Source organism: Equus przewalskii, chromosome 9, assembly GCF_037783145.1.
Source record: "Equus przewalskii isolate Varuska chromosome 9, EquPr2, whole genome shotgun sequence".
NCBI lineage: Eukaryota > Metazoa > Chordata > Mammalia > Perissodactyla > Equidae > Equus > Equus przewalskii.
In genome coordinates, this window is record NC_091839.1 from 16507912 (window position 1) to 16534941 (window position 27030).

General features: G+C 51.6%; 1 long non-coding RNA gene and 1 other non-coding gene across 2 annotated transcripts; both read right to left on the minus strand.

Annotated features, from left to right (window-relative positions):
* Nucleotides 1-2166: 2166 nt before the first annotated feature.
* Nucleotides 2167-12171, minus strand: LOC139073523 (uncharacterized). The gene is made up of 3 exons (XR_011522349.1): nt 12063-12171; nt 6169-6351; nt 2167-2721 (listed from the first exon to the last, which is right to left on the minus strand). It is a non-coding gene; the product is annotated as an uncharacterized lncRNA (long non-coding RNA).
* A 14370-nt stretch (nt 12172-26541) lies between these two features.
* Nucleotides 26542-26603, minus strand: LOC139073757 (U7 small nuclear RNA). Its single transcript, XR_011522745.1, has one exon. It is a non-coding gene; the product is annotated as a U7 small nuclear RNA (small nuclear RNA).
* Nucleotides 26604-27030: the final 427 nt, after the last annotated feature.

The following is a 27030-nucleotide window of genomic DNA, read 5'->3' on the forward strand; positions in this document are numbered from 1 at the left end:
GGGGGCGGGGTTGTTGGGAGGACGCTTTTTCCCCCCAGCCAAATGAATTGGGCTGTGGGTTGGGGCCGTTAGGCCACAGCGGTCCCTTGGTGCGAAGATCTCCAAAAAGTGCAGGTGATGCGGTGGTGGCTTATTTGCAAATCAACTCAGCCTGGAACTCCTCCTCCGCCCCAAATTCTTTCTTTCGTTGCTTCTCGGAACTTCAGTTCCTCCCACGTAAAATGTAAATCCCTCACGTGATTGGTTTAAGATTTAAATGAGATGGAGTTGTTTATTTAATCATGTTAATAATTTTTTTTAAAGATTGGCACCTGAGCTGACGTCTGTTGCCAATCTTCTTCCCCCCTTTTTTTCTTCTTCTTCTTCTCTCCAAAGCCTCCCCAGCACATAGTTGTATATTTGAGTTGTAGCTCCTTCTGGCTCTGCTATGTGGGACGTCGCCTCAGCATGGCTTGATGAGCCGGGCCACGTCTGCGCCCAGGATCCCAACCAGGAAACCCCGGGCCACCGAAGGAGCTTGCGAACTTAATCACTCGGCCATAGGACTGGTCCCATAATAATGATAGTAATTTTTAAAACAAGTGTTCCCAGTTTAGAGCCCCACACTTTTCAATTAATGGCAGTCATTACATTAGGATTGTAATCCACTTCCCCCGGGTACAGATTTCCAATCCATCCATTAAAAATTATAACTCAATTTAATGACTGGGCTGATGCTTTTACGAATGCTTTTGCCACATATTTTGCCCCATATTTTATTATGAAAATTTTCAAACATACAAAAAAGTTTAAAGGATTTTATGGCGAACGCCCATATACTCACCACCTAGAGTCTACAATTATTTCGCCATATTTCTATATCATATTCCTACCCATTTTCTCTCTCTCTATCCATCCCCCCATTCACTTTCTTTTTTGACACATGCCAAAGTAAGTTGGAGATATCAGTCGTAGAAATTAATAAAAGAAACCTCAACTAAATGAAAATTGGGAAGGCCTGAACCGGGAGCCTCTCACCCTATTCACACATCCTCAATTACCCCAAATAGGAAGAGACAGAGCTTGCATCTTCCACTGGAAGTAAAACTCCTTTACTAATCAAGGAAGATTTCTCTCTCCACCCAGCAACAGCCCAGCCAATGAGAAACACTGCAGCTCAGCCAATGAGAAATGCCACAGTTCAGCCAATGAGAAACGCCACAGTTCAGCCAATGAGAAATGCCACAGTTCAGCCAATGAGAAACACTGCAGCTCAGCCAATGAGAAACACCACAGTTCAGCCAATGAAAAACACTGCAGCTCAGTCAATGAGAAACGTCACAGCTCAGCCATTGAGAAACACCACAGTTCAGCCAACGAGAAACGCCACAGCTCAGCCAATGAGAAACGCCACAGCTCAGCCAATGAGAAACACTGCAGCTCAGCCAATGAGAAACGCCACAGTTCAGCCAATGAGAAATGCCACAGCTCAGCCAATGAGAAACGCCACAGTTCAGCCAATGAGAAATGCCACAGCTCAGCCAATGAGAAACGCCACAGTTCAGCCAATGAGAAATGCCACAGCTCAGCCAATGAGAAACACTGCAGCTCAGCCAATGAGAAACGCCACAGTTCAGCCAATGAGAAACGCCACAGTTCAGCCAATGAGAAACACTGCAACTCAGCCAATGAGAAGCCATTTCTGCTCAAACTGTCACTTTCTCCCAGTGGACTTTCCTTTGGAACAGCCCCGCCCTACTCCCCCTTTTTCTCTATAAAAGCAGCTCCCCTGCTTTGTTCTCTGGATTTGCCTGTGGTTTTTGGTAGCTGGCGCGTTCTGAATTGCAATTCCTTTGGCGATTCCCAAATAAACTCATTCTGAGGGTAAAGTAACTGGTGAATTTGCCTTTTTTTTTTTCTTTTTTTTTAAATGGGCACCTGAGCTAACATCTGTGGCCAATCTTTTTTCTTCTTCTTCTCCCCAGAGCCACCCCCAGGACATAGTTGTATATTCGAGTTGTAGCTCCTTGTTGTGCTATGTGGGACGCCGCCTCAGTGTGGCTTGATGAGCAATGCCATGTCTGTGCCCAGGATCCAAACCGCAAAACCCTGGGCCACCGAAGCTGTTGGCCATGGGGCCGGCCCCTGAATTTGCCTTTTAAGTTGACACAGTGCACTTTCCTTTTAAGTACTTCAGCGTGCATTTATTAATCTGAGTTCAATATTTGCACACAGTCCTTTTTTTTCTTTTTAGGTAAAATTTATATGCCATGAAATGCACAAATCTTAAGTGACATTCACTGATTGTTGACTAATGCTTATGAGTGGGTTCACTGGAATCTTCATCACTGCTCGGTGAGTTGGTCTCTCTATGACACCCATTCTCCAGATGGGCAAAACTGGGACTTATGGCCAGAGGAAGTCACTCGCCTTGAGGCCACACCTGGGAGGCGCTAACCATGCCCGCTCCGCCACTTCCCTCAGTTCCCTCTTGGTGGTCCTTTGGGTGGTTTCCAGCCAATCGGTCATGATTCCCTACTCCTCCTAGCTGCGTTGAAACCCTCATTCCCTCCTCGCCTGTCCTGTTCTCTGATAACTTTTCAGGTATTCACACTTGCTCAAAGACTCTAGATAGTGATAACCTCAGAAGCTTCCTCCTGATAACCTCCAGAAGCTTCCTTCCGAGGCGCAGCCTCGGGGCCTCAGGCAAGTCACGACCTGTATGAGCCTCAGTCTCCACACCTGTGAAATGGGAAGAAGAACAATAGATCACGTGTCCTTGGGTGCTGTGGGGATCAAGGGAGATCACATCCGAAAAGCATTTAGACAGCGTACAGGTTAGCCCTTAGTAAAGTTAACTTGTGCTATTATTATAATTATTGAAGAGCATGGCTTGGGCCTGGACCAGCTCCAGATGCTCCTGGGCCCTGGTGGGGAGCTCTCCCGCCTGGTCACCGCCAACTCCAGACCTGCGCCTGCTTGGGAAGGAGCTCTGAGAGTTGGTGGTGACATCCTGCAGGATCTGAGGCAGTGGGGCCAGGCCGAGCCGAGACTGCCCAGACTCCGAAGGACCCGCCACTCAGGCACATGTGGCCTCGTGGACACTCTCCTCTCCCAAGTCCTCCCAGCCTGGACAGCAACTGCTTCACAAAGCCCCGTCCCCCATCCAACCCTCCTAGCCTGAAGTCATCTTCATCCAACAAACGCATGTTAAACTCCGCTGTGCGCGGTTCTGTGCTAGACGATGAGAGTGTGGGCCCTAAAGTCGCACAGACCCGGGTTCGAATCCTGCCTCCACCACTGATCGGCTGAGCGTCAGTTTCCTCAGGCGTCCTAGAGTCCACGTGAGCGTAAGTTCCATCGTGCCCACACTGACCCTTAATTCAAGACACGAGGGGCCCGTTCCTGAGCTCTCCCTTCATTCTACAAACATTCCTCGAGCGCTTCCTAAGGGCCACGCGCTGTTCCAGGGCCTGGGGATTCAGAAGTGAGAAAAAAAAGGAAATGGCAGACACCACTCCTTGCCAGCATCCTTGTGAGGGGAGACGAGGAGAGAACCTGGGCGTTCAAACGGGGAGCAGTGCTGGAGAGAGCAAGCGTTGTCCGACAGAGAGGGGACATTTGTGACGAGACCTGAGTGACAAGAAGGAGCTCCCTGGGGCAATATGGGAAGAACATTCTAGTGGAAGGGAAGAACAGGTGCGGAGAGGAGAGGCCGCCAGCCCTGTCAGGAGCGGAAGCGCTGGGAGCCGTTATCTTATCTCTGCTGTTCCTCGAGACCTCACTCTTCCGCTTTACAGATTTGAAAGCAGATGGGAGACAAGGTTTGTGGTGACCCCAACCATCTACCTGGACAGGGGATTTGAACTCAGGCGTCTCTGACCCCGGCCTGCCCCCTGAACCCCTATGGGACACGTCGGCTACCTCTGCACTTGGCTCCTCCCTAAGCAGAGACATTTCCTGCAAGGGGCCATCATTTATTGGGCCCTGTGATGACCAAGACCCTCCTGGCCCTGTCCTCTGGGGACTTACAGCCCAGAGGGGGAGACAGACTCATCCCAAGACAGTGATGACACAGAGTGAGCAAGGCTGGGATCGGGGAGCCCGGAAGAGATGCTTGGCCTGGCCTGGGCATCAGGGAGGGCTTCCTGGGGGAGGAGGCGTCAGCCAGGATAGGAAGAGGTTGGACCAAGCCCAGGGAAAGACTATTCCAGGCAAAGGGAACAGTATGTGCAAAGCCCCAGAGTTGAGAAGACCTTGGAATATTCCCAAGCACAGATGTAACCCGGTCACTGCCCCCTCTGAGTGGTCTCAGTGGCTCTCCTCGGGATACAATCCAGACTCTCCAGCTGAGCATCGGTCTATTCAATAATTCATTCCTTCAGTCACTCAACAAACCACACCAAGAGACGTCACCGAGAATGAGGCAGTGAGGAACTGAGGCGGGGGGCAAGAATATTGAGAAACCAGGTGTCCAAGAAATATTGACAAGGAGGAAAGCATGGGGCGCAGAGGAGTGGGCACCACGTCATCTGGCAGGAAAGGCAGACGGTGATAAAACAGCCTCAGTTTCAGAGGCACCGACTCTGCGCGCAAATTCAGAGAATCTGCCCCACGTGGTCGCCAGCCGGAAGGAAAGCTGCGGCTTTGCGCGCCCTCAAGGGCACCGTGGAATCGTCTGTCTTACTGCTTCGCAGCTGAATGACCCCCGGCCGGTCGCCCCGTTCTCCAGCCTCAGTTTGCTGGGCTGTGAAAGGCGGCAAGCGGGAGCATCTGCCTGAGGGATGGTGGAGGGGGAGTCAGGCTCATGTGTCCAATGCTTCAGTCGGCGCCTGGTGAACCACGGCCTCGTGGCGCATTAAACTGTCACCACCCGCGGACATCAACGTTACATCTAAGGCCAAAGTAACAAAGCCTCTTCCGTGTGTTCCTCAGACACAGACTCACAGGCCGATGCTTCCCCCAGCTGTGGTCAGGCCCTGGGGACCACAGAGCAGCCTGAGAGGCCCCGGCTGGGATCCAGCAGCTGGGTTTCCGATGCTGTGGCAGCAGGTGGCCAGGCTGGGGGCGGGGAAGCTTCCGGCAGCCCTCCTGGGAATCGGGGCCCCATGGGGTGGAGAAGTGGCCCAGGCAGTGTGAGTGCCGTCTGGGCACAGCCTGGTCACTGCCCACCCACGCTGAGCGCAGGGGGGTCAGATGGGGAGACGAGATGCGGGGGGAGGTGGCTCCAGGACTCAGGGGACCCCGGAATCCCAGAGCCTGTGGGGAGTGTGGTGGGTCTGGGCCAAGAAGGGAAGGTTTGAGGGTTTGGTCCGGGATTGGCCAGGAGTGTCCCACCCTCAGCCCTCTCAGATTGGGACAGGAAAATAGACCAGCTGGTCTCTGCCAGCTGTCACCCCCCTCCACCCGCAACCAAACCTCTAACCCAGATTCAGATTTCATCACTGGGAAAGAAAAAAAGGCCAGGGGTTCCGGGAAGGAGGTGAGAGGGGCCAGGAGGAGGCTGGGCTGAGCGGTGGGGCATCTGGACCCCACGGAGCGGGGAAGCCCTTCCTGGCCTCAGTTTACCACCTGAGATATGGGTGTTGCTCTGAATGGTGACCCCCCCCCAAGAGGACCAGGGGTGTGACAGTGGAAGGGGTAGAGGACACCCCCGGGCTCCAGCCTCCTCCATCAGACCTGTGATTAGGAGCTCCCAGAGGATGTGGCCCCTCCTCCACCCTCAGATTCCCATCAACGTGTTCAGCAGACTTTTTCTGAGCACTTCCTGTGTGCCTGGCCCTGTGCGAGTGGTACCAGCAGTGACTGAGACAGGCACAGCACCTGGCCTCCTGGGCTCATAGTCCAGTGGGGGAGACAGACGGTGACCACCCAGAGTGAGCAAGTCTGGGAATGGGAGCCTAGGGGGGAAACCCAGCCTGGGAAGTGGAGTCAGGGCAGGCTTCCTGGAGGAGGGGGCATCTGAGCTGAATTTTGAAGGATGTCAGAGTGGACCAGTGAAGGGAGGAGGAAAAGGGTACGGGCAGAGGGCACAGCAAGGGCAAAGACCCAGAAGTGCGAAATTTAGGAAGCCAAGATCATTCCGTTTGGTTGGAGGGGAAAATTCAAGGTGAGTGGTGGGCAGGAGCCAGATCTGGTAGTTAGAAATACAAAGGCTAAAGCTAAAATCATTCGTTTAACACATTTTACCTAAGCGCCCGGCCCTGTGCTGGGACCTGCTGGGGTCACAGTGGTGGCCAAGGGGGACTCCGTCCTGTCCTCATGGCGTTTATCACCTACGTCACTGTTTCTTAAACTTCCCGTGTTAAAATGCAGATTCCTTGGCTCCAAGTCAAACCTCAGAAGGGAGAGAAGTAAAATCCGACCACATGCCTAGAAGGAGAGGAGAATGGGAATAGCGGTGAACAGCCTTAAAGAGCATCACCCTTGCTGATTCTAGAACATTCCACTCCTTTGACTCGAGTCCAGGGGCTCGTAGCAAGGTCCACACATCTCTATTTTCAAACCTCAGGGGGCCGGCCCGGTGGCATAGTGGTTAGGTTCTCACATACAAAATAGAGGAAGATGGGCACAGATGTTAGCTCAGTGACAATCTTCCTCACCAAAAAAAAAAAAAAAAAAAAAAAACCCTCAGGTGTCCACCTATTAGTAGGGCATGAAATGAACAAGTGAATCTCGAGCAGTTAATTTTAAAAAAACATTAAACATCAGAGGATGTTGCAAAAGCAACTATGATTTTGTGAAATTTTAATTTCCGTGCTTCCGTGCACATCCGGACACGCATACTCTGTTGCAAGCAAAACCTACATTCGCTTGTGTATCAAGTGTCTTCAATTCAATTGAAAAATGCTGCTGTTTCTCTTGCCTTAGCCAAGATCTTCAGATTTCGACCCAGGGATCCCTGAATCCTCCAGACCCCCAGGCTGGGTCAGGTGTCCCCCAGGCTCCTCCGGCCCCCCGGACGCCCCCACCCCGGTCCTGCCCACTCGGGGTGGTCACCGTCTGGGGGTGGGAGCCATCCCGACCACCACTGTGTCCCCAGCTTCGCCCTGCTCGGGCCCAGGCACAGAGTAGGGACTCTGGGAATGGGAGCTGACGCTTAGAAACAGGAAGGAAAGGAGGAGGTGGGACATCGGGTTGAAGAGGCGGGAGAGGGTTTTCTGGCCTGGCTGGGGACTGGAGGACTGCGCAGGGCTCAGATCTTCCTTTCCTCCCGTTCTGATTATTTATTTAAGAGCTGGCTTGTCTGGGCCGCCCGGCCCCGCCTCCCCCAGCTGCCGGCTGTCAGGCCCCTGCGGCTTGTGGGACAACACTAACTCAGGTTTCTGGCCCTGGAGGCCCGGAGCGGGGTGTCAGGGGCTGCGCCCTCCCTGCTCTCCCCCGGCTCCAGCCAAGGCCGTTGGAGCTGTTCTCCGGGGCAGCTGCCCCTGCCCGCTCTCCAGGCCCTGCCCTGGGACCCTACAGGCATCCCAGGGCTCGAGTGACCTGGATAGAAAGACATCTGATGCCCCAGGGAGGCAGGACAGGACAATGGTCAAGCCGTGGGCAGCAAGTTCAGTGAGACGCGCCATCACGCTCCTTAGCTGACCCCGGGCGAAGGATTCCACCTCTGAGGCCCATGTCCTCATGTCTGACACAAGACGGAAGGAGTGTTCACCCCAGAGGGAGCAGGAAGATTAAACAAAACCACAGGGGCCGGCCTGGTGGCGTAGCGGTTAAGTTCTCACGCTCTGCTTCAGCTGCCCGGGGTTCGCTGGTTCGGATCCCAGGTGCAGACATGGCACTGTTTGGCAAGCCATGCTGTGGCAGGCATCCCACGTATAAAGTGGAGGAAGATGGGCATGGATGTGAGCTAAGGGCCAGTCTTCCACAGCAAAAAACAAACAAACAAACAAAAAAAACCACATATGACAAAAGCCCTTAGCACAGGCCAGGGCATTATAATAAGAGATGGCAATGCTGGGGGGCTTTCGTCCCTGTGCTCATTAGCTTTTCCGTTTAGAGAGCCCTGGTGTAAGGGACACAGTCAGTTCTGAGTCATTGGCATGACTCTGTGGGCGTCATCTCTGAGGGCGGCTGGCCTGAAGGACAAGGACATGGTGAGTCTGGAGACTGCCACCTCAGACAGCCCGGGGCTGGAGGCGTCCTCGAGGTTGAGCAACGCCGCTTGCTGTGTGCAGCCGGCCGGATCCGGGCGAAAGGTCCTGGAAGCGCTGTCAGGCTTTCGGAGAGGGCTGGGGGCCAGGGCCGCCTCTGAGACGCGTCAGAATTTGCACTTCAGCCCAGGGTGAGGGTGGGGGACAGGGTCAGCATTTTGGGGTGGGAGGGGTAGCAAGAAGGGGTTGCCACCTTGGGCTCAAGTAAGACCTAGGCCCGTGGAATTTGAGGGAGTGTAAGAAACAGCAGGTCCAATGCCCTCTTGTACAGACAAGGAAACTGAGTCCCAAGTCCCATAGCAAAGTCTTGAAAGAGTCAGGGGAGGGGCCGGCCCAGTGGCGCAGTGGTTAAGTGCGCACATTCCACTTCGGCGGCCTGGGGTTCGCCGGTTCGGATCCCGGGTGTGGACATGGCACCGCATGGCAAGCCATGCTGTGGCAGGCGTCCCATATACAAAGTAGAGGAAGATGGGCACAGGTGTTAGCTCAGGGCCAGTCTTCCTCAGCAAAAAGAGGAGGATTGGCAGCAGTTAGCTCAGGGGTGATCTTCCTCAGGAAAAAAAGAAAGAAAGAAAGAGTCAGGGGAGAAGCTGTGAGTGACACCAGGGACGGACTTAATGTTATACCGCCGGGCCAGCCCCCTCAAGCAGCTATTCCTAATTCAGCAGGTGAGCATGCCCTCTCTTTGGAGTCAGGCCTGCAGGATGATATGTCGCCCCCAGGTTGTTCATGAGGCCCAGCCAGGATCTGGGTTCTAACACCGGTTCAACAGACAGCAGCCTGTTTCCTCTGCCTGGAACCCTCCGTCCGTCCACCCCAGCTGTTGGCCTCCTGTGACCGTGAGGGGGATTTCTAAAGGCTGAGGCTGCCAAATGGGGCCGATGGGGAAGAGAACAGAGCTGACAGGCCAAGACTGGCCTCACACATCTTGCAAACTCCTGGAACCAGCTACACCTGAAGCCAGCCAGCTCGACAATTTTTCGCTCAGATGGGCCAATTGATTCTGGATTTTGCGGAAGCCCTTTACAGGGGGGATTTCAGCCTCTTGAAACAGAAAGGGGCTGCCTGGACAGAGAGGGAGTTAGCCGGATAAGACACGGAGAAGTGGGCTCCCAGAGAAGGGACAGCCAGGAGCAAACACGAGTGGCGGGGATCATGGCCCATTTCAGCAGACAGAGTCAGGTTATCAAGGTGGCTGTACCGTGGAGTTGACAAGGGGTCCTGTTGGGGTCGTGGGGCAACCTTCCAGTCGCGAGACAAATGGACAAGGCCCCACCGTGAAGGGCCTGGGCCTTGGGACAGTCCAAAGGCCCTGTCCTGGGGGCCGTGGGAGCCATCAAAGTGTTTCAGCAGCAGAGCGTCACAAACAAACCGTGTCTTTAGAGGAAGGCTCTGCACTCTGCCCCGAGCGCTGGTGAGTGTGGAAGTGGGTCTGGCCCCCTGGAAAGGCATCAGGCGACAGGCACTCTCGTTGGAACTCCCGCGCCCTGTGACACAGCAGTCCGAGAGAGAGATTTGTTCCACAGCCTCAGGCACCCACGGGGGAGCCACCGCAGCCCTGTTGTGATAGCGAAGCCTGGACGCCAGCTAAGTGCTCAGCAGGTGGGGACCCGTGGAGCACGTGATGGCCCATGCATGCATCGGGGTGCCAGGCAGCTCTACAAAGAACGAGCTGGATCTCTACGCACGCACTTCCATGGGATTCCAGTAGAAATTTAACCGCCAGCCCTCTGGGGGAAAACACAGCCCTGATCTGTAGCATTTGCCAAAGTCCACGGTGCAAATACAGGCATACGTCACTTTATCGTGCTTTGCTTTGTTGCACTTCCAAGATACTGCTTTTTTCTTTCTTTCTTTCTTTTTTCTTTTTTTTTTTTTTTGCTGAGGAAGATTGGCCCCGAGCTAACATCTATGCCCATCTTCCTCTGTTTTGTATGTTGGTCGCTGCCACAGCATGCTTGATGAGTGGTGTGTAAGTCCCCAACCGGGATCCGAACCTGCAAACCCCAGGCCACTGAAATGGAGTGCGTAAACTTAACCACTAAGCCACCCGGCCTGCCCCCCACTATGGCTGATTTTAAGCTACCCACGTGACAGCCTTCAGTGCAGAGTTCGAGAGAGACCCACAATAGTCCGCCCTCATGTAATATGTAGACACCATAGACGCAAATAACCTCCAGCCCGGAGATAGCTGTCAGACGTAGCACAATAATTTGGGAGGGATAAATTTTGACTGCTTATTGTCTTTGCTTAATACCATTTATTTAATTCTGTTTGCACAATTTAATTTTTAGTACTGGCTATATTTAACCACTAGCTTGCACAATTCCCCAAAGTTAAGCAATGAGCGCTTACAAACTTTCACAAGCCAGCCCCAGCTGTCTCCGAGATGAGAAAGCAGAAGCTACCTTTCGGACAAGGCTCTTCAGGACCGTATCCACCACCCTGCCACACTCCCCCTCCCTCACACTGCTCTCCTTCCTGGATCCGGAACACTTTAGACTGACTCCCACCCCAGGGCCTTTGCACTTGCTATTCACCTCACTGTTTCCACCCTTACCCTCAGATAATCATATGACTTGCCTCCTTCAGGCTTTTGCTCAAATGCCACCTTTTATCTCTGACCAGCCTGTAAGAAAATAGAAACTTACCTCCCCAACCCTCCACCGTCTTTTCCTGCTTTATATTTTATTAATGCGCATCCTGTGCCATGTGACTTACTGGGTGATGTTAACATGCACTCGTCATTTTATGCATCTGCCGCCCGTCCCGCCTCCCCCTCGACTAGAATGTCAGCTCCAATGAGGGCGGGGGATTTTTCTGCTGTCTTCTCTGCTGCATCCCCAGTGCCTAGAACAGCTCATGGCATCCAGTGGGTGCTCAATAAACCTACGTCAGGTAACTGAATCGACTCGTAAGAGAAAAAATAAGGTGCAGAGTCCTGTAATTACCCTAAAGAATATTTCCCTGGCTGTGCTTACATCTGACAGACCATCTGGGAGAAAACCCAAGAGACTGGCAGCCCCAGGGCCTCCCAGGAGGGGCCCCGGGGTGAAGGGAGAGGAGACAGCCTTCTCTGCATCCCCTTCTGCACCTTCAGAGATCTGGGCCAAGGGGGCCGACCCTGGGAGCCTAGTGGTTAAGCTTGGCGCACTCTGCTTTGCCAGCCGGGTTTGGATCCCGGGTATAGACCTACAGAACTCGTTGGTGGCCATGCTGTGGCAGGGGCTCACATACAAAATAGAGGAAGATTGGCACAGATGTCAGCTCAGGGCGAATCTGCCTCAGCAAAAAAAAAAAGAAAAGAAAAAAGAAATCTGGACCATGTGCCTTTAGTTTCCCATTAACCGTTTTTCAAGTGTTCTATAAAAAGTACCACCTCGGGCTACTGTGGGGAACAGGGACACGGAGGAGGGTGAGCCTGGGCGACAAGGAGGCCGGGGCAGTGACCTGGGAGCAGGGACCAGACGGGCCTGCCAAGCCGTCACAGCCTGTTCCAGAAGGTCCTGCAGTGGAATGTTCTGCACGAAGCCCGAAGCCCGTAGAAGGCTCTGGGAGGCGAGGCCCGGCCTCTGGCAGCCCAGGAAGGCAGTGAGGCCACCTCCGCCCCCACGTGGGAGGGGCCCAGTGAGACCCTGCAGCCTCTGACCCGCCTGCCTGTGGGGGGACAGAAGCTCCAGGTCCCGCATCCTGCACCCCCATCCCCCTCTCCTCTCCTCCCTCCTCTGCTCCCTCCCTCCCCTCTCCGCCCCCCCCTCCTTCCCACTCAATCTTCAACCTCTTCTTCCATCCTCCCGCCTCGCCTCCCTCCTCCTGCTCCTCCAGCTCCTCCTTCCAGCCCTGCGCCTGCCTCGGGAACACCAGCTGTCTCTCTGCTCCACACCTTGATCCATGCCATTCCCTCTGCCTGGAACCCCCTTCACCCACCTCTTCACCAGACTGCCGTTTATCCCACAGATAGTGGCTTGCTTCCTTCTTTCCCGCCTGTAACAGAGATTTGCCCAGCATCGGCTCTCCGTCAGGCTCCCTGCCAGCGGGTAGGGAGCAGGGGTGAGGAGAGGCCACGTCCCAGCTGGGAAGGCAGAAAACAAAGGAGTCAATAGAAACTGGAAACAAGGACTTTTTTTTTTTTTTTTTTTTTTTTTTTGCTGAGGAGGATTCGCCCTGAGCTAACATCCGCTGCTAATCTTCCTCTTTTTGTATGTATGGTCACAGCATGGCCACTGACAGAGGAGTGATGCAGGTCCGTGCCAAGGAACCAAACCCAAGCCGCTGAAGTGGAGTGCACAGAGTTTAACCACTAGGCCACTGAAGCTGGCCCAAGGACATTTGTATTTATTTATTTTTTTGCTGAGGAAGATTTGCCCTGAGCTAACATCTGTGCCAGTCTTCCTCTGTCTTGTATGTGGGATGCCGCCACAGCATGGGTCGACGAGTGGTATGTAGGTCCACACCCAGGATCTGAACCCACGAACCTGGGCTGCCAAAGCGGAGCACACCAGACTCAACCGCTACACCATGGGGCTGGCCCCCCAAGGACATTTTTAAAAAGAGTTAAATGCTGCAAGAAGAAGTGGTCTGCAATCTGAATGAGGAGAAGCAGCTCACCTGCGGAGGAACTGAGCAGAGAGAACCAGGTGGAGGGAACAGCGAGTGTGATGGCTCAGAGGATGGAAATGAGCTCGGAGAATTCAGGAATCAGGAAAAACGCCAGGGCGGCTAGATTTGAGGGAGCGAGGGAAAGTGTCATCAGATGTGGCCGAAAAGGCAGGTTTCCACCGGTGTCATAGACTCCGTGAGGAGCTCAACACCCCCTCCTCCAGGAAGCCCTCCTTGACTGCATAAAGCACCCCCTCCCAACTCTGTTCATTCTAGGCTGTCACTGTCCAGTCACTGGCCTATCCCTCCCACTGCCCCCTGAGGGCAGGGCCAGTCACTACTATGTCCCCAGCACTGCCCAGCACATGCCTGGGTACACAGCAGGTGCTCAGTAAATGCTCTGGCTTCGCCAGGAAGCTTGCCTTCTCTGCCTCCCGTCAGTGTACACGTCTTCCGGGCCCAGCGCCTGCATTCCCGAGCTCCCCACCCGGCCTCTTTCATCCCACCCTCAAAGGCCCGTCTGGGGAGGACGCCCCGCTCCAGTCGCCTCTGCTGGGCGGCAGGCCCGAGGGGACAGCTCTGAAGTGGGCAGATCAAACACGGCGAGGGCTGGCCCGGGGCGGGTCCAGCGTCGGGGAGTCTCAGAGGAGATGCGGAATGAGCGTCCAGGGTGCAGAGTGCAGGGCAGCCGGGCGGGGCGTGGAGCCAGCCAAGGGGCCCACACGCCTCCCCATGGTCCTCGGAACACCACTTCCAGCTGCTGACTCGTTTCACGGCAGGTGCTGGCTGATTTCTTTTAAAGAACATGATGGATGAATTTGAACGGGTGAGACGCGGGTGCTGAGGATGTGATGGCAACTCTGCTCGTGGAGCTGATGTCCTCTTGGAAGAGACGCAGGATGGACAGAGGCGAGGAGAATTCGAGGGTGTCAAATGGCGACACGTTCGGCGGAGAAGAATAAAGGATGGATGGGAGAGAGGGGCTGGGGAGTCCACTTTTCCGGTAGCAAAGCTCAGAGAGGGTCAAATAGCAGTTGTGCACCGATGGGGGTGACCTCGAGTCCTAGATTCTGCAGGAGGAGCAGAGGAGACGGGGGGTTGGGGGGGGGATGGCTGGAACGTTGTCCTCGAGGGGGCTGGAGGAAAGGTCCCGGGCTCAAGAGCATCATCCATCTTTATTTTTTTATTAATTTATTTTTTTGAAGAAGATTATCCCTGAGCTAACATCTGCTGCCAATCCTCCTCTTTTTGCTGAGGAAGACTGGCCCTGAGCTAACATCCATGCCCATCTTCCTCTACTTTCTATGTGGGACGCCTGCCACAGCATGGCGTTTGCCAAGTGGTGCCATGTCCACACCGGGGATCCGAACCGGCGAACCTGGGGCTGCAGAGAAGCGGAACGTGTGAACTTAACCGCTGTGCCACTGGGCTGGCCCCTGTCCATCTTTAGTAGGGAAGCGGCATCTTCCAAGGACGGCCCCACCAATCTCTCCCGTCCCACGTACACAGTGTGACCTTGACATTCCTCCCCTTGAGTGTGTTTTGTGTGAGGTTGTGTTCCCTCCCCTTGAACCTGGGCAGCATTTTGTGACCGCCTTGACCTGTAAAGTACCGTGGAGGTGAGCTTCCAAGACACCATCATCCACACCAGGCACTTCCTACTTACTCCCCAGGCCGGCCCCTCTCAGCTGCCACGCCGCAAGGAAGCTCCACTAACCCACACAGAGATGCCACCGGGAGAGGCCCCATGGAACTGCTCCAGCCATCAGTCCAGCTGAGGTTCCAGCCGGCACCCACCAGCACCAACTGCTGGACGTGCCTGAAGACTCCTCCAGCTGGTATAGTTCCCAGCCATCGAGTCACCCCTGGGTCTGCAGGTCTTGCCAGCTGAGGCTCCAGAAGCCAGGGGACAGAGACAAGCTGTCCGGGCTGTGCCTTGTTCAAATTCCCGACCTAGAGCATCCAGGACTGTATCACAGGGTTGTTTTACACCACTGAGTTTCAGGGCTGTTTGTTACACAGCAGCAGCTAATGGATACACCAAGCACTAAGAGGAAAGGTGTGTGGGTGGGCAGTAGGAGTCCCAGAATATTTTCTTCTGATGGATTCTCTTTTCTCAGGCAAGTAGGCAGCAAGGTCCCCACTAAGCCTGAGCAGGAAGGGACAAATTGTAGGAGCTCCAGGAGTGAGGAGAAGTTATTGAAAAGTCTAGGAAACAATCCAAGCGTCCGTCGATGAATGAACGGATAAACAACACGCGGTATATCCAGACAATGGAATATTATCCGGCTGCCATCTTTCTGCACTACCACGAGGCTGGCAGGAACATCCTGGCCTGTGCTCTCAGGAGCCCGAGAGCATCCACAGGGCTCAAAAGAGAGCCACATGACAGGTTCTCATTAGGCTGCACTCCAAACTCATCTTCCAGTTTTTAATGGTGATGATGAAGCGGGATTGTGCTGGAGAATTTGAAATCATTAATGACCACAGAGCTGGGAAAATTGTCCTGGACCTCATTGGCCCATCCAATTGGTTTGGTCTCATTGTACCAATGACCACAGCTGGCAACATGGACCAAGAGGAAGCAAGACAAAAACACACAGGAGGGGAAGCCCTGGGATTCTTTTCTAGGGATGTGAGACATACACACAAATAAAATGCCTCGGTGGAAAAAAAAAAAAGAAATGAAATTCTGACACACGCTACAACATAGAGGGACCTCGAAAATATTGTGCCAAGTGAAATAAGCCGGCCACAAAAGGACAAAGATTATATGATCCCATTTACATGAAATAGCTACAACAAGCAAATGTGTAGAGACTGAAAGTGGATTCTCCATTGCAGGGCAGCTGGAGGGACGAGGGGCTGGGCAGCTGATGTTTACTGGGGACAGTGTCTGTCGGGGGTGATGAGAAAGTTCTGGGAAAGGAGAGTGGGGATGGTTGCACGGCACTGTGAACATCCTTAATGACACTGAAATGCCTATTTTAGACTGGTTAAAATGGTAAAATTTATGTGATGGCTATTTTACCACAACTTCTCAAAATTTGGGGGGTGCTGGAAGAGCGACTGAGCCAGGGCTGTAAGAGTGAATTGCCAGACGACGTTAGGGCCCCCTGAAGTTCAAGGTCCTGAAGCTGAAGTGAGACTTGTCAGCGTGGTGGTGGCGGGTTTTTCTCCAGCCTCCCAGCAGAGCGTGTGCGGCCCATGGAGGTGGCCCGTCGGGGGTCTTCCCTCCGAGGGCGGTGAGTGAGAGGGATGGAGGGAGCGGGGGCAGGAACGAGGAAAGGATGGTAAATATGGCCCGGCTCTAAGCCGGCGGCGGGGAGACGGTGGAAAGCGGTCAGAGGAATGGAAAGAAGGTCCTGGTGGGGCTGAAGGAGGTTTGGAGTCAGGACCCCACGTAGAGTGAGCGGGACACGTCCAGGTGGTGGTGCTGGTGTGGGTCGCTTGAAGCTGAGGTTGTGGAGGGAGCGAGTGTGGTTGTTGGTTGTGACCAGGGGAGGGAGGGAGTGACGGGGATGGGGCAAGGTCTCTCGAGGAGAAGAGGTCAAGGCACTGAGGAGCCAGCCCGCTGGAGCAATCATCTCCCTGCATTTTGAAATGCCTGTTAATTAGGACGGAAGCTGGAGGACTGAGGGCCCGAGAGCGGAGGGACTGCCGGTGATGGCAACCGGCCAGCGGAGAGGGTGGGAGAGCCTGGATCTGGAACGCTCAGCTCTTCCCTGAGCTGCTATTTTTATCCCACATCCCTCTAATTCCACGCGAAGGGCATCTGGCCGGAACAGACCTTGCCATCCTGAGGATGTGGGTCGTCATGGCAACCCACAGCCTCCCAACATCTCCAGCATTTTGGACCAGGAGGTGGGGGCCTGGCGTCCATCACCATGGAAACAGCCAAGCTCACATCCCGGAGGGAGAGCGTCATCCTCTGGAAGACCTTGACTGACCTGGGATTCCTTCTCTTACCGGTCTTACTCCCTCCTCTAGGAAGCCTTCCAGGATTGTCCCAAATCTCTCCTCCTCCTGCCCGATCTGGTTTCTACCCTAGATCCCTGATCTTAGGAGAAGAGTAGGAAGCCCCAGGGCTGGGGTGGGAGTAGGGAGTGTCTGAGAGTTCATGAGAGAGAGAGGGCATCAGGAAAAACATCCCTGATATTTATTCACTCAACAAACAGGTATTGAAGACCTACTATGTGCCAGGAACTGCACTAACACCAGGGAGATAGTGGTAAATCAAAGAAAATCCCAGTCTTTTGGGAGCCTACATTTTATTAGCGGGAGGCAGACCGATAATAAACAGACAAGCAAACCGTACGGAGCAGTGCTGTCCGAGAGAAACAGAACGGAAGCCACACAGGTCGTTTTTAATTTTCTGGTAACCATGCTAAAAAATAAATAAAAACAAACAGGAAAAGTTAATTTTAATAATACACTTTCTTTAACCCAATTACGGCAAACAGAATAATGGCCCCCGATGATGTCCACGTCCTAATTCCGTGGCCCTGTGGGTGTGCGACCTCACGTGGCAAGAGGGACCGTAGATGCGACTAAGGTAGGAAGGTGGAGGAGGAGAAATTGCCCCGGGTCACCTGGGTGGGTCCGCTGTAACCACAGGGTCCTTTAAGGGGGGAGGACGGCAGAGAGCGAGTGGAAGGGGGATGCGATGGCAGGAGCAGAGACCGGAGCGAGGCGATGGAGGTGCGAGCACGGAAAGTGGGAAGCTTCTAGAAGCTGGAAAAGGCAAGGGGACAGATTCCCCCGCCCCCAGAGTTTCCAGAAGGAACACAGCTCTGCCGACACCTTGGTGTCCGCCCTGTAGGACTCCTCTTGGACCCCCAGAACCGTCAGAGAACCCGTTTGACTTCTATGGCACCACTGAGACTTGTGGTAATTTGTTACAGCAGCGATAAGAAACGAATACTCTCACACATCCAAAATATTACCATTCTGACGTGTAATCAGCATAAAAATCACTGAGATAGTTTGCATTCTTTTTTTTTTTCATGTGAGATCTTCAAAATCCAGAGTGTATTTTGTATGTGTGGTACATCTCGATTTGGATTCGCCAGTGTCGGGTACTCGATGGCTCCCGTTTTGGACAGCACAGGTCTAGAATGTCAGATGGCGACAAACGCAGGGGAGGAGGTTAGGAAGGGCTAGGACTGGGTAGGAAGGGGAATAACTTGGAATTTTATTGTTGTTTTTTTTTTTCTTGAGGAAGATTAGCCCTGAGCTAACATCTGCCCCCAATCCTCCTCTTTTTGCTGAGGAAGACTGGCCCTGAGCTAACATCCATGCCCATCTTCCTCTACTTTATATGTGGGATGCCTACCACAGCATGGCTTGCCAAGCAGTCCCATGTCCACACCCGGGATCCGAACCTGCGAACCCCAGGCCCCTAGTTTGGAATTTTAAATAGGGGGGTGAGGGAAGACGACATTTGAGCGAGAGCCAGCCGTGGGAGCAGCTGAGGAAATGGCGTTCCACGCAGAGGGAACAGCAGGAGCGAAGGCCCTGAAGCAGGACGGTGTGACAAGAAGCCAACGGGTGGAGTAGAGTGAGTAGGAGAAGAGTGGCAGTTAATGAAATGGGGGCGTTAGGCAGGGCGACAGATCTTATGGGGCCTCGTGGGCCACTGCAAAGACTGAGTTTCGCTCCGAGTGAGACGGGAGCCACAGGAGGGTTGTGGGAAGAGGAGAGACGTAATGAACTTAGGTCTCAACAGGGGTCATTGTGACTGCTGAGTGGGGGACAGAGTGTGAAGTGAAGGCAGAGGGAGACAGCAAACGCAATTGCAAGAACTCTTATAGCTATAGACCCCTTACTGTGACTAGTGGCTGATATTTATGGAGGGTCAGTATGTGCCAGGCACTGTGCTAAATGCATTTGGTGCTTGGGCTCCTAAAATTCCTCACATCACTTGGATCTCATTTTACAGATGGACAAACTGAGGCTCAAAGAGATAAAGGCACTTAACCAAGTCCATTCAGCCCTTCAATGCCAGAGCTGGGGTTTGAACCCAGGGCTGTCTGACTCCAAAGCTCCTGCTTTCCCAGGGTCTCCAGGTATGGTTGTTCAGGTTGGACACTGAACAACTCTAGAGGGCACCATTTACATGGGGGACATCCTGTATCCGTTCATGTTTTTTAACCATTATCCAGCAGATGATAGTAAAATGTCCTGTGTTAACAAAATTATGATGTTATTGAAGTTGGGTACCTGAGGTCACTGTAAATATTAACATGATTGCCCTTCGACCTTGTTCCCAGCATAGACACAGAGGAAAAGCAGTTAATCTTGTTAATTTGTATTTTCTTGTTTAACCTGAGGGATGACTCAAGGGTCACATAGGAGCTTGTTTTGCAGAAGAAAAAGAACACCTTCAAGGGAGATATGACCACCAGATAACCAGCCCCCAGTGCTGTTCGTGCCCAGAAGTCAGGCTGCCCAAGGGCTTATCTGGAGTGAAAGAAACACAGACTTCTCCTTTGTTTCTCCCCAAGCTCCACTTCCCAAGCCCCTTAGCGCTACAAAACCCCCCTGCTTTCTTCTCTTGTTAGGGTGGATTTCAGGGAACCTATCCTCCTGCCTTCTCATTTTGACCAGTTTGAATAAACTTTTTTCCATCTCCCAGCACCAGTGTCTCAATGATTCACTGATGGTGCATCGGGTGCACAGACTTGAGATTGAGAGGTTCAGTATCATTACGACAATTTTCTGAGAAATAGAAGTAAAGTGTCTCAAAGAAGGGCCACCTTTTTCTTTTCTTCTTCTTTTTTCTTTCTTTTTTTTTTTTTGGTGAGGAAGATTCACTCTAAGCTAACGTCCGTGGCCAACTTTCCTCTTATTTTTTGCTTGAGAAAGATGGTCCCTGAGCTAACTAACATCTGTGCCAGTCTTCCTCTAGTTTGTATGTGGGATGCCACCACAGTGTGGCTTGACAAGCAGTGTGTATCTGTGCCCAGGATCCAAACCTGTGAACCCCGGGCTGTGGAAGCAGAGTGCGCTGGACTTCACTACTGCACCATGGACCAGCCCCAGGGACACCTTTCCTAATCTGCTCAAAGACGTTCTAAGGGCTAGTGATGGCCCTGCTTAGTTGCTATGAAATCTGTGTCACTACACACCACCCCCACAGTGCTGAGCACATAACAACCACAAAGCCGGACGAGACAGCAAGACAGATCAAGAGAAAACACGTGCGGCTCGAGTGCCGGCTCATCCACGGTCATCTCCACCGCATTCTGTTGGACAAAGTCAGTAACACGTCAGCCCAGAATGGAGAGTGAGAAAGAGGCCCCCTCTCTCCATGGAGAGGAGACTTGAAAACATTTTTGCAATCATCCACCACAGGCTGCCTGGACCCTTCGAGGAAGATTCCAGAAAAACTAGGAAGCCCCTTGTGTGATGATGAGAGAAGAACCTACTGATATAGAAACTCTTCATCTCAAGTTCTGTGCCTGATATGCAATAAGCCGTCGCTGAGCCATCAGTGAATGGAGATGGAGAGTGTTATTCAGACTGGCCAGAAGAAGGCGGGAGGACTGATTCTCCCAAATCTGCCTTAAGGGAGAAGAAAGCAGGGGGTTTTTAGCACTAAGGATCTTGGGAGGAGGAGTTTCAGAAAACAGAGGGCAAGTCTGTGTTCCTTTCACTCCAGATGAGCCCTTGGGCAACCTGACTTCTGGGACCAATAGTGCTGGTTATCTGGAGATCATGACTTCCTCGAAGGCGTTCTCTCTCTTCTCCAAAACAAGCTCGGAAATCCTTGTGAGCCTTGAGTCACCCCTCAGGTTAAACAAGAAAATACAAATTAACAAGATTAACTGGTGTTCCTCTGTGTCTGTGTTGGGAACAAGGTCGAAGGGTAAATGAGGACTCTGCTTGACTGAATACAGTTATTCTGCACCCCGGGGGGCAAAGGTTGTTTGGGGAACCCTGCTCTCAGCCCCCCGTTCGTCCTCCTCGAGGAGCTGGGAGGAGCCCCTTGCTGGTCCGGGGACGTGCTGGGCAGCTCTGGGCCCGTCCCAGGAGCCCCCGCCCCAGGCCTGCATCCCCCTGGGCTGGGAGAGCATCCAGGCCCGTCCCCGTCCCTTCCTCTCATCTGACGTTTCTTCTTCTCTCCCGTCTTCTCTCCCCCTCTGACCCCACCTGCCAGGCCCCCAAAACCCTGGAGATCTTCCTCCAGCTCACGTAATCACGGCTTCAGCCATCTGGAAGGCCTGTTTGCAGCTGAAAAAGCATGGTACAAATAACATATATGAATATTACTTAAATAGAGGTATGATGTATAGGAATACGAAAAAATACCATACACAGGACTATTGTATATAAGGATACTATGTATATATGAATATATATAGGAATGTCATTATATATAAGAATATGTACATAAATGTTTGTATAGGAATATTATACATAGAAACATATGTATATAAATGAGTATATTATATTTATAAATGTTATATATAGGAATATCACATATATAGAAATATATATAAATATTATATTTAAGAATATTTTATATAGCAATACTATATATAAGAGTGTGTAGAAGTATTACACATATAAGAATAGGAATATTTGGGGCCAGTCCGGTGGCGCAGTGGTTAAGTGCGCACATTCTGCTTCGACGGCCCGGGGTTCGCTGGTTTGGATCCCGGGTGTGGACATGGCACCACTTGGCAAGCCATGCTGTGGTAGGTGTCCCACATATAAAGTAGAGGAAGATGGGCATGGACATTAGCTCAGGGCCAGTCTTCCTCAGCAAAAAGAGGAGGACTGGAAGCAGTTAGCTCAGGGCTGATCTTCCTAAAAAAAAAAAGAAAGAAAGAAAAAAGAGGATTAAATGCCTGGAAGGGTCCCTGGCACACGGCTTGATAAAGCAAGATGAGAGGCTGTTGCCCCTTGGGGCTCTCTGTACTCACAGCTCTGCCCCTTTCCTTTCTCTCTCCGTGTCACAGAAATCCCTCCGAAGCAGTGGGTCCCACTCTAGCTGCACTTTGTACTCACATCGGGGAGCTTTACAAAATATCCCTGCCCTCGCCCCAGGACTCAGATTAGGCTGCTCTGGGGTGTGGCCTGAAGATGCGGATTTTTAAACACCCCGGGGCTTTCGATAGGCAGCCGAGGGTGAGGACGCTGGACCAAGGCCCCCAGAAGGGCGTCTAGCTCGCTCTTTGCAATGGCTGCCCAAGAATTCACAAAGCGGGCGGACCAGCATTTATTCGACCCAGAGACAGGCTTTCCTCTTCGATCCCCAGCGTCTCGCTTCTCTAGTCCCGCCATGGATGCCTTCACCTCCTTCCGGAGATGGGGTTTCTATGGGCTGAGGTCCCAGTAGTGGGGTTGCTGAGTCCAGAGTAAAACGCATTTCTTATTGGAGGGGACGCTGCCAGATTCCCTTTCAGAAGGGTTGTAACAATTCTCTTTGTCATCAGTGATCAATGAACATGCCCTTTCCCACAAACCCCACCCAGCCGCAAGTGTGTGCCCTTCTGTAATGTGTGCCATTTGGTGGGTATAAAAGGATGCTTCCACATTATTTGAATATGCTTGGCCCTGCCTACAGCAGAGGTTGGGTATCTTTTCATATGTGGATTAGCAGCTTCGTTTTACTGCTCCCAAAATTACCTATTCAAATCCTTGGTCCTTGTTTCTTTGGGGATGTTCATCTTATTGATTTACAAAAAGCTCATTACATATGCTAAACCTTTATGCGTCACCTGCATTGCAAGTATTTTCTCCCCATTTCTCATTTGCCTATAGGCTTTTTTTGTGTTTACATTTCCCTCTCTTGCCACATAATCGTTTTTTGTTTTAACATGGCCAAATACGTCCATCTTTTCTTTTCTTTTCTTTTCTTTTGCTGGGGAAGATTCACCCTGAACTAACATCTGTTGCCAATCTTCCCCATTGTTTTCCTCCCCAAAGCCCCAGTGCATAGTTGTATGTTCTCGTTGTAGGTTGTCTACCTTTTCTTTTAACTTCTGGCTTTCCCATATTAGTTAAAAAGTTCCCCTTATGGGGCCTGTACTTCCTTGCAAAGTTTTGCTTAACCCGGAATAAAGCTTCAGCAACCCGGAAGCTCATCAGATCTTGTCCTTCAAAACTTTTTATAGAAAAAAGGACTAACTGGGGATGCAGAAAACGGAACATCTAACAGGAGCCTTAGGAGAAGAGTCACCACATAGTTAGACACTAAATTTTTGCGACGGAAAAGTCACAAAGGGCAATACACAGGGTTACACATCTTTACTGTCCAACAACATTAATAAGCACAAATCCTTGCTGAGTTTTCAGAATCTAAATTCAAGCTGCCGTTCGAATGGCAACTACTTTTCTACTCGGGAAAGAGAAGCCCAAAAAAGGGGAAAGTTAACAATTTGAATTAACCTTCAGGTGCAATCTTTGGCCACGTTACAAACAAACTAGAAATCTTTCAGAAGATGCACTTACAGATACGCAAAGACCGAACAAGGAAAATTGAACCAAGTAACCGAAATCACAGAAAACCTCCTTACTGTCTTACACTCCATGAAACACACCACAGATACTGAAATTACTCATTTCTCCCAGACGGTGAAAATGACGATGGAGTCACAATTTTAGTCATGAGATCCCTGCTGGCTTTCTTTTCCCAAGTCCTCAAGAGAAAACTTTAAATGCGTGTTATTTGTGACTAAAAAACTAACTGATGAAAAATTCGCTTAAATTAAAATGGGAAGTAGGGCCGGCCTGGTGGCGCAGCGGTTAAGTGTGCGTGTTCTGCTTCTTGGTGGCCTAGGGTTCACCGGTTCAGATCCCGGGAGTGGACATGGCACCGCTTGGTAAGCCATGCTGTGGTAGGCGTTCCATATATAAAGTAGAGGAAGATGGGCACGGATGTTAGCTCAGGGCCAGTCTTCCTCAGCAAAAAGAGGAGGATTGGCAGCAGATGTTAGCTCAGGGCTAATCTTCCTCAGGAAAAAATAATAAAGGGAAGTAAACTGGGGTGAGCTTGAATCTCCAGTGCCCTCCCTCCCCCCACTTCCCAAAGGTGGCAGAGTGGGGCCAAAAGTTCCAGCCTTCTAATCACTTGGTGTCTCTGGTGACCAGCTCCATCTCCAGTCTACGAGTGTGGACGGTGATAACAAAACGGATTGACGTATGTCAAGGCTCCTCCAGTGGAGCCAGGAGGCGCTGAAGGAAATGGGGTCATGGGTGCACCCCACGTGTCTCCCCAGATGGAATGTGACTTTTGAGCTATGCTTCACTGCTGTGTCCTGACCTTCTTTCAAGAAACACGCTTACTCCCCCAAGTAAGAACTTTCTGCCTTAGCAACCACCCCGCCTATCCAAGGAGTAACAGTGTTGCCAGCACCAGTCCCAAAATGTGCAAACAACCGGTGTGATGTATCTCTTCTTTGCCTTTGCAAACCTTGCCTCCTTTGTCTTGCTGGACCACATTTTAGGTTTCTGCCTGAACCTGTCTCTCCCGAGCCCGGACAAATACCTGTTGTTTAAATTGTAATGGTTTGTCCTCAGTGGACACTAGGGACCCCACACCAAGTCACCTCATTAGCATAAGCTCAGGGGTGACCCAAAGGGGCTCCTTATGAATAACCAAAGCCACTCCAGGAAATTCCAAGGCTTTTAGGGGCCCTGTGCCCTGAAAAGGGGTTACAACCAAACCTATTTCTTATTAGACCACAAGCCCCCTGCCTCCCCCCAAGACGTGGGGCCCAATTCCCCTCTCTCTGCCGCCGGCAGTTAGTAACACAGTTGCAATGACTAGACTGAAGCAGAAGGAAGGCAGACACTTCTGGGATTGGGTTCGATACCCGCTCTGGATCACCCCCAGCCTCCTGGGTTCTCCTCTCCCAGTCCTGCCCAGTCTGGGTTGTCCCTGTCTGGGGACGGGTCTGTCGCAGCGATGGGCTGTGAGCCTCATGAGGGCAGGGATGGCGGTGTCTTGGTCACTTCTGTGTCCCCAGCACTGCCCAGCACACGGTATGCACGTGGCAGGTACTCAGGGAATGTTTGTTGAAAAAACAGATAAATCTCCAAAATAAGGGTAGGTGTGGATGTGTGTGGCATAGTGATTACAAAAGCTGTTTTCAGTATTCCAGGAGAGCATGCTATTTTTCATCACCAAAATACTGTTATTTTTTGTGCTGCGATATTTTTTTGGTAATGTGGCATTTGAATCCCTTATGTCTTGAGCTGCACCCAGAGATTCACCGGCTACCTCCTAACTTCATGAGGAGCTCACTCAATCAGAGAGCTTTCTTTTTCTTTTCTTTTCTTTTTTTTTTTTTTGAGGAAGATTAGCCCTGAGCTAACATCTGCCTCCAATCCTCCTCTTTTTGCTGAGGAAGACTGGCCCTGAGCTAACATCCATGCCCATCTTCCTCTACTTTATATGTGGGATGCCTACCACAGCATGGCTTGCCAAGCGGTGCCATGTCCGCACCCGGGATCCGAACCGGCGAACCCTGGGCCACCCAGAAGCAGAAGGTGAGAACTTAATCCCTGGGCCCCCGGCCAGCCCCGCAGAAAGCTTTCTGACCACAGACCTCCCCCGGCGAAAACCTTGCAGGTATATTACTGGTAAACAATGTCTCCTTTTCTGGCTCCCCAGGGGGGCCGGGCCTTGCTTCCTCTTTTTTTTTTCTTTTTCAAATTAACTTTTTATTTTGAGATAATTGTGGATTATCTCAAGTGGTTTTAAGGAATAATACAGAGATCTTGTGTGCCTTTCGCCCAATCTTCCTCAATGCGGACATCTTATAAAACTATAATACAGCAGATTCTCCTTATTCGCGAGGCTTACGTTCTATAAGGTCCGGTCCCTGCCAACATTGAATTAGCGAATACGGAATCCCGGCTCTCGAGAGGAAGTACCCAGGAGCTTCTGGTTGCAACATTGTCATGAACCCATCAATATGTAACTGTTTTATCTGCGTTTCTGTTTAAAGACACTTTGTATAATATACACTGTTGATTCATTCTCATTAACCTTGTAGCCAACAGCACTGTAACTTCTGCCTGAGCAAAGTTCATCTAACGCGTATAAAAATCTTACATATTTTCTGTATTTTCTCCATAAGGCACATCACAGCCTTCTTGTGCTTAGGAGCCCTAGACCCCACTTCAGCGGGATGCCGGGAGGAGGGGGGAGGCGCTGGCATTTTAAACAGCAAAATCACCAACCAAAGGAACGAAAGGGTGGAAAACGTGGCACTAAATAGACCGGAAAAGGACACTTGTTATCAGTGTGAGAGCTGAGACGAGAAGGACGGGCGGTCCGATATCACAACCAGGATACTGACATCGCCACGGTCAAGATACAGGACATTACCATCACGAGGACACCTCTTGTTGCCATTTTATTTTATTTTATTTTTTTTGAGGAAGATTAGCCCTGAGCTAACATCTGCTGCCAATCCTCCTCTTTTTGCTGAGGAAGACTGGCCCTGAGCTAACATCTGTGCCCATCTTCCTCTACTTTATATGTGGGACGCCTACCACAGCATGGCTTGCCAAGTGGTGCCATGTCTGCACCCGGGTCCGAACTGACGAACCCCAGGTCGCTGAAGTGGAATGTGCGCACTTAACCGCTGCGCCACTGGGCCGGCCCCTTTTGTTGTCATTTTATAACCACCCTCACTTTCTCTACTCCCACCCCCTCCTTAACCCCTGGTGACCACTAACGTGTTCTGCGTGTCTAGAACTTCGTCATGTCAAGAATGTTACAGAAATGAAACCACATAGCATTTAACTTTGCAGGATCCATTTATTTGTTTGTTTATTTTTTGCAGGGGGAGACCTTCCAGTGAGGACCAGAAAACCTGCCAGACAAACTCTAAAAGAGCTGTAACACTTGGGGGATCCATTTAAAGTGTACAATTCAAAGTTTTTTAATATATTCATGGAGTCGTGCAAGCATCACCACAATAATTTTAGAAACATTTCATCACCCCCAAAACAAACCCCACACGCCTTTGCCATCCCTCCCCCGTCTCTCCATCCTTCCCAGCCCCTGGCCGCCACTAATCTACTTTCTGTCTCTATGACTTTGCTTATTCTGAACATTTCATATAAATGGAATCCTACAGTACGTGGCCTCTGGTGTCTGGCTTCTTGCACTCAGCACAATGTTTTCAAGGTTCAGCCATGTTGTAGCCCAGATTGGTGCTTCGTTCCTTTTTTAAGGCTGAGTAATATTCCACTGAATGGATATACCACATTGTCTTTATCCATTCAGCAGTTAATAGATCAGGCTTGACTCTTAAGGTCTGAAACAAAGCAG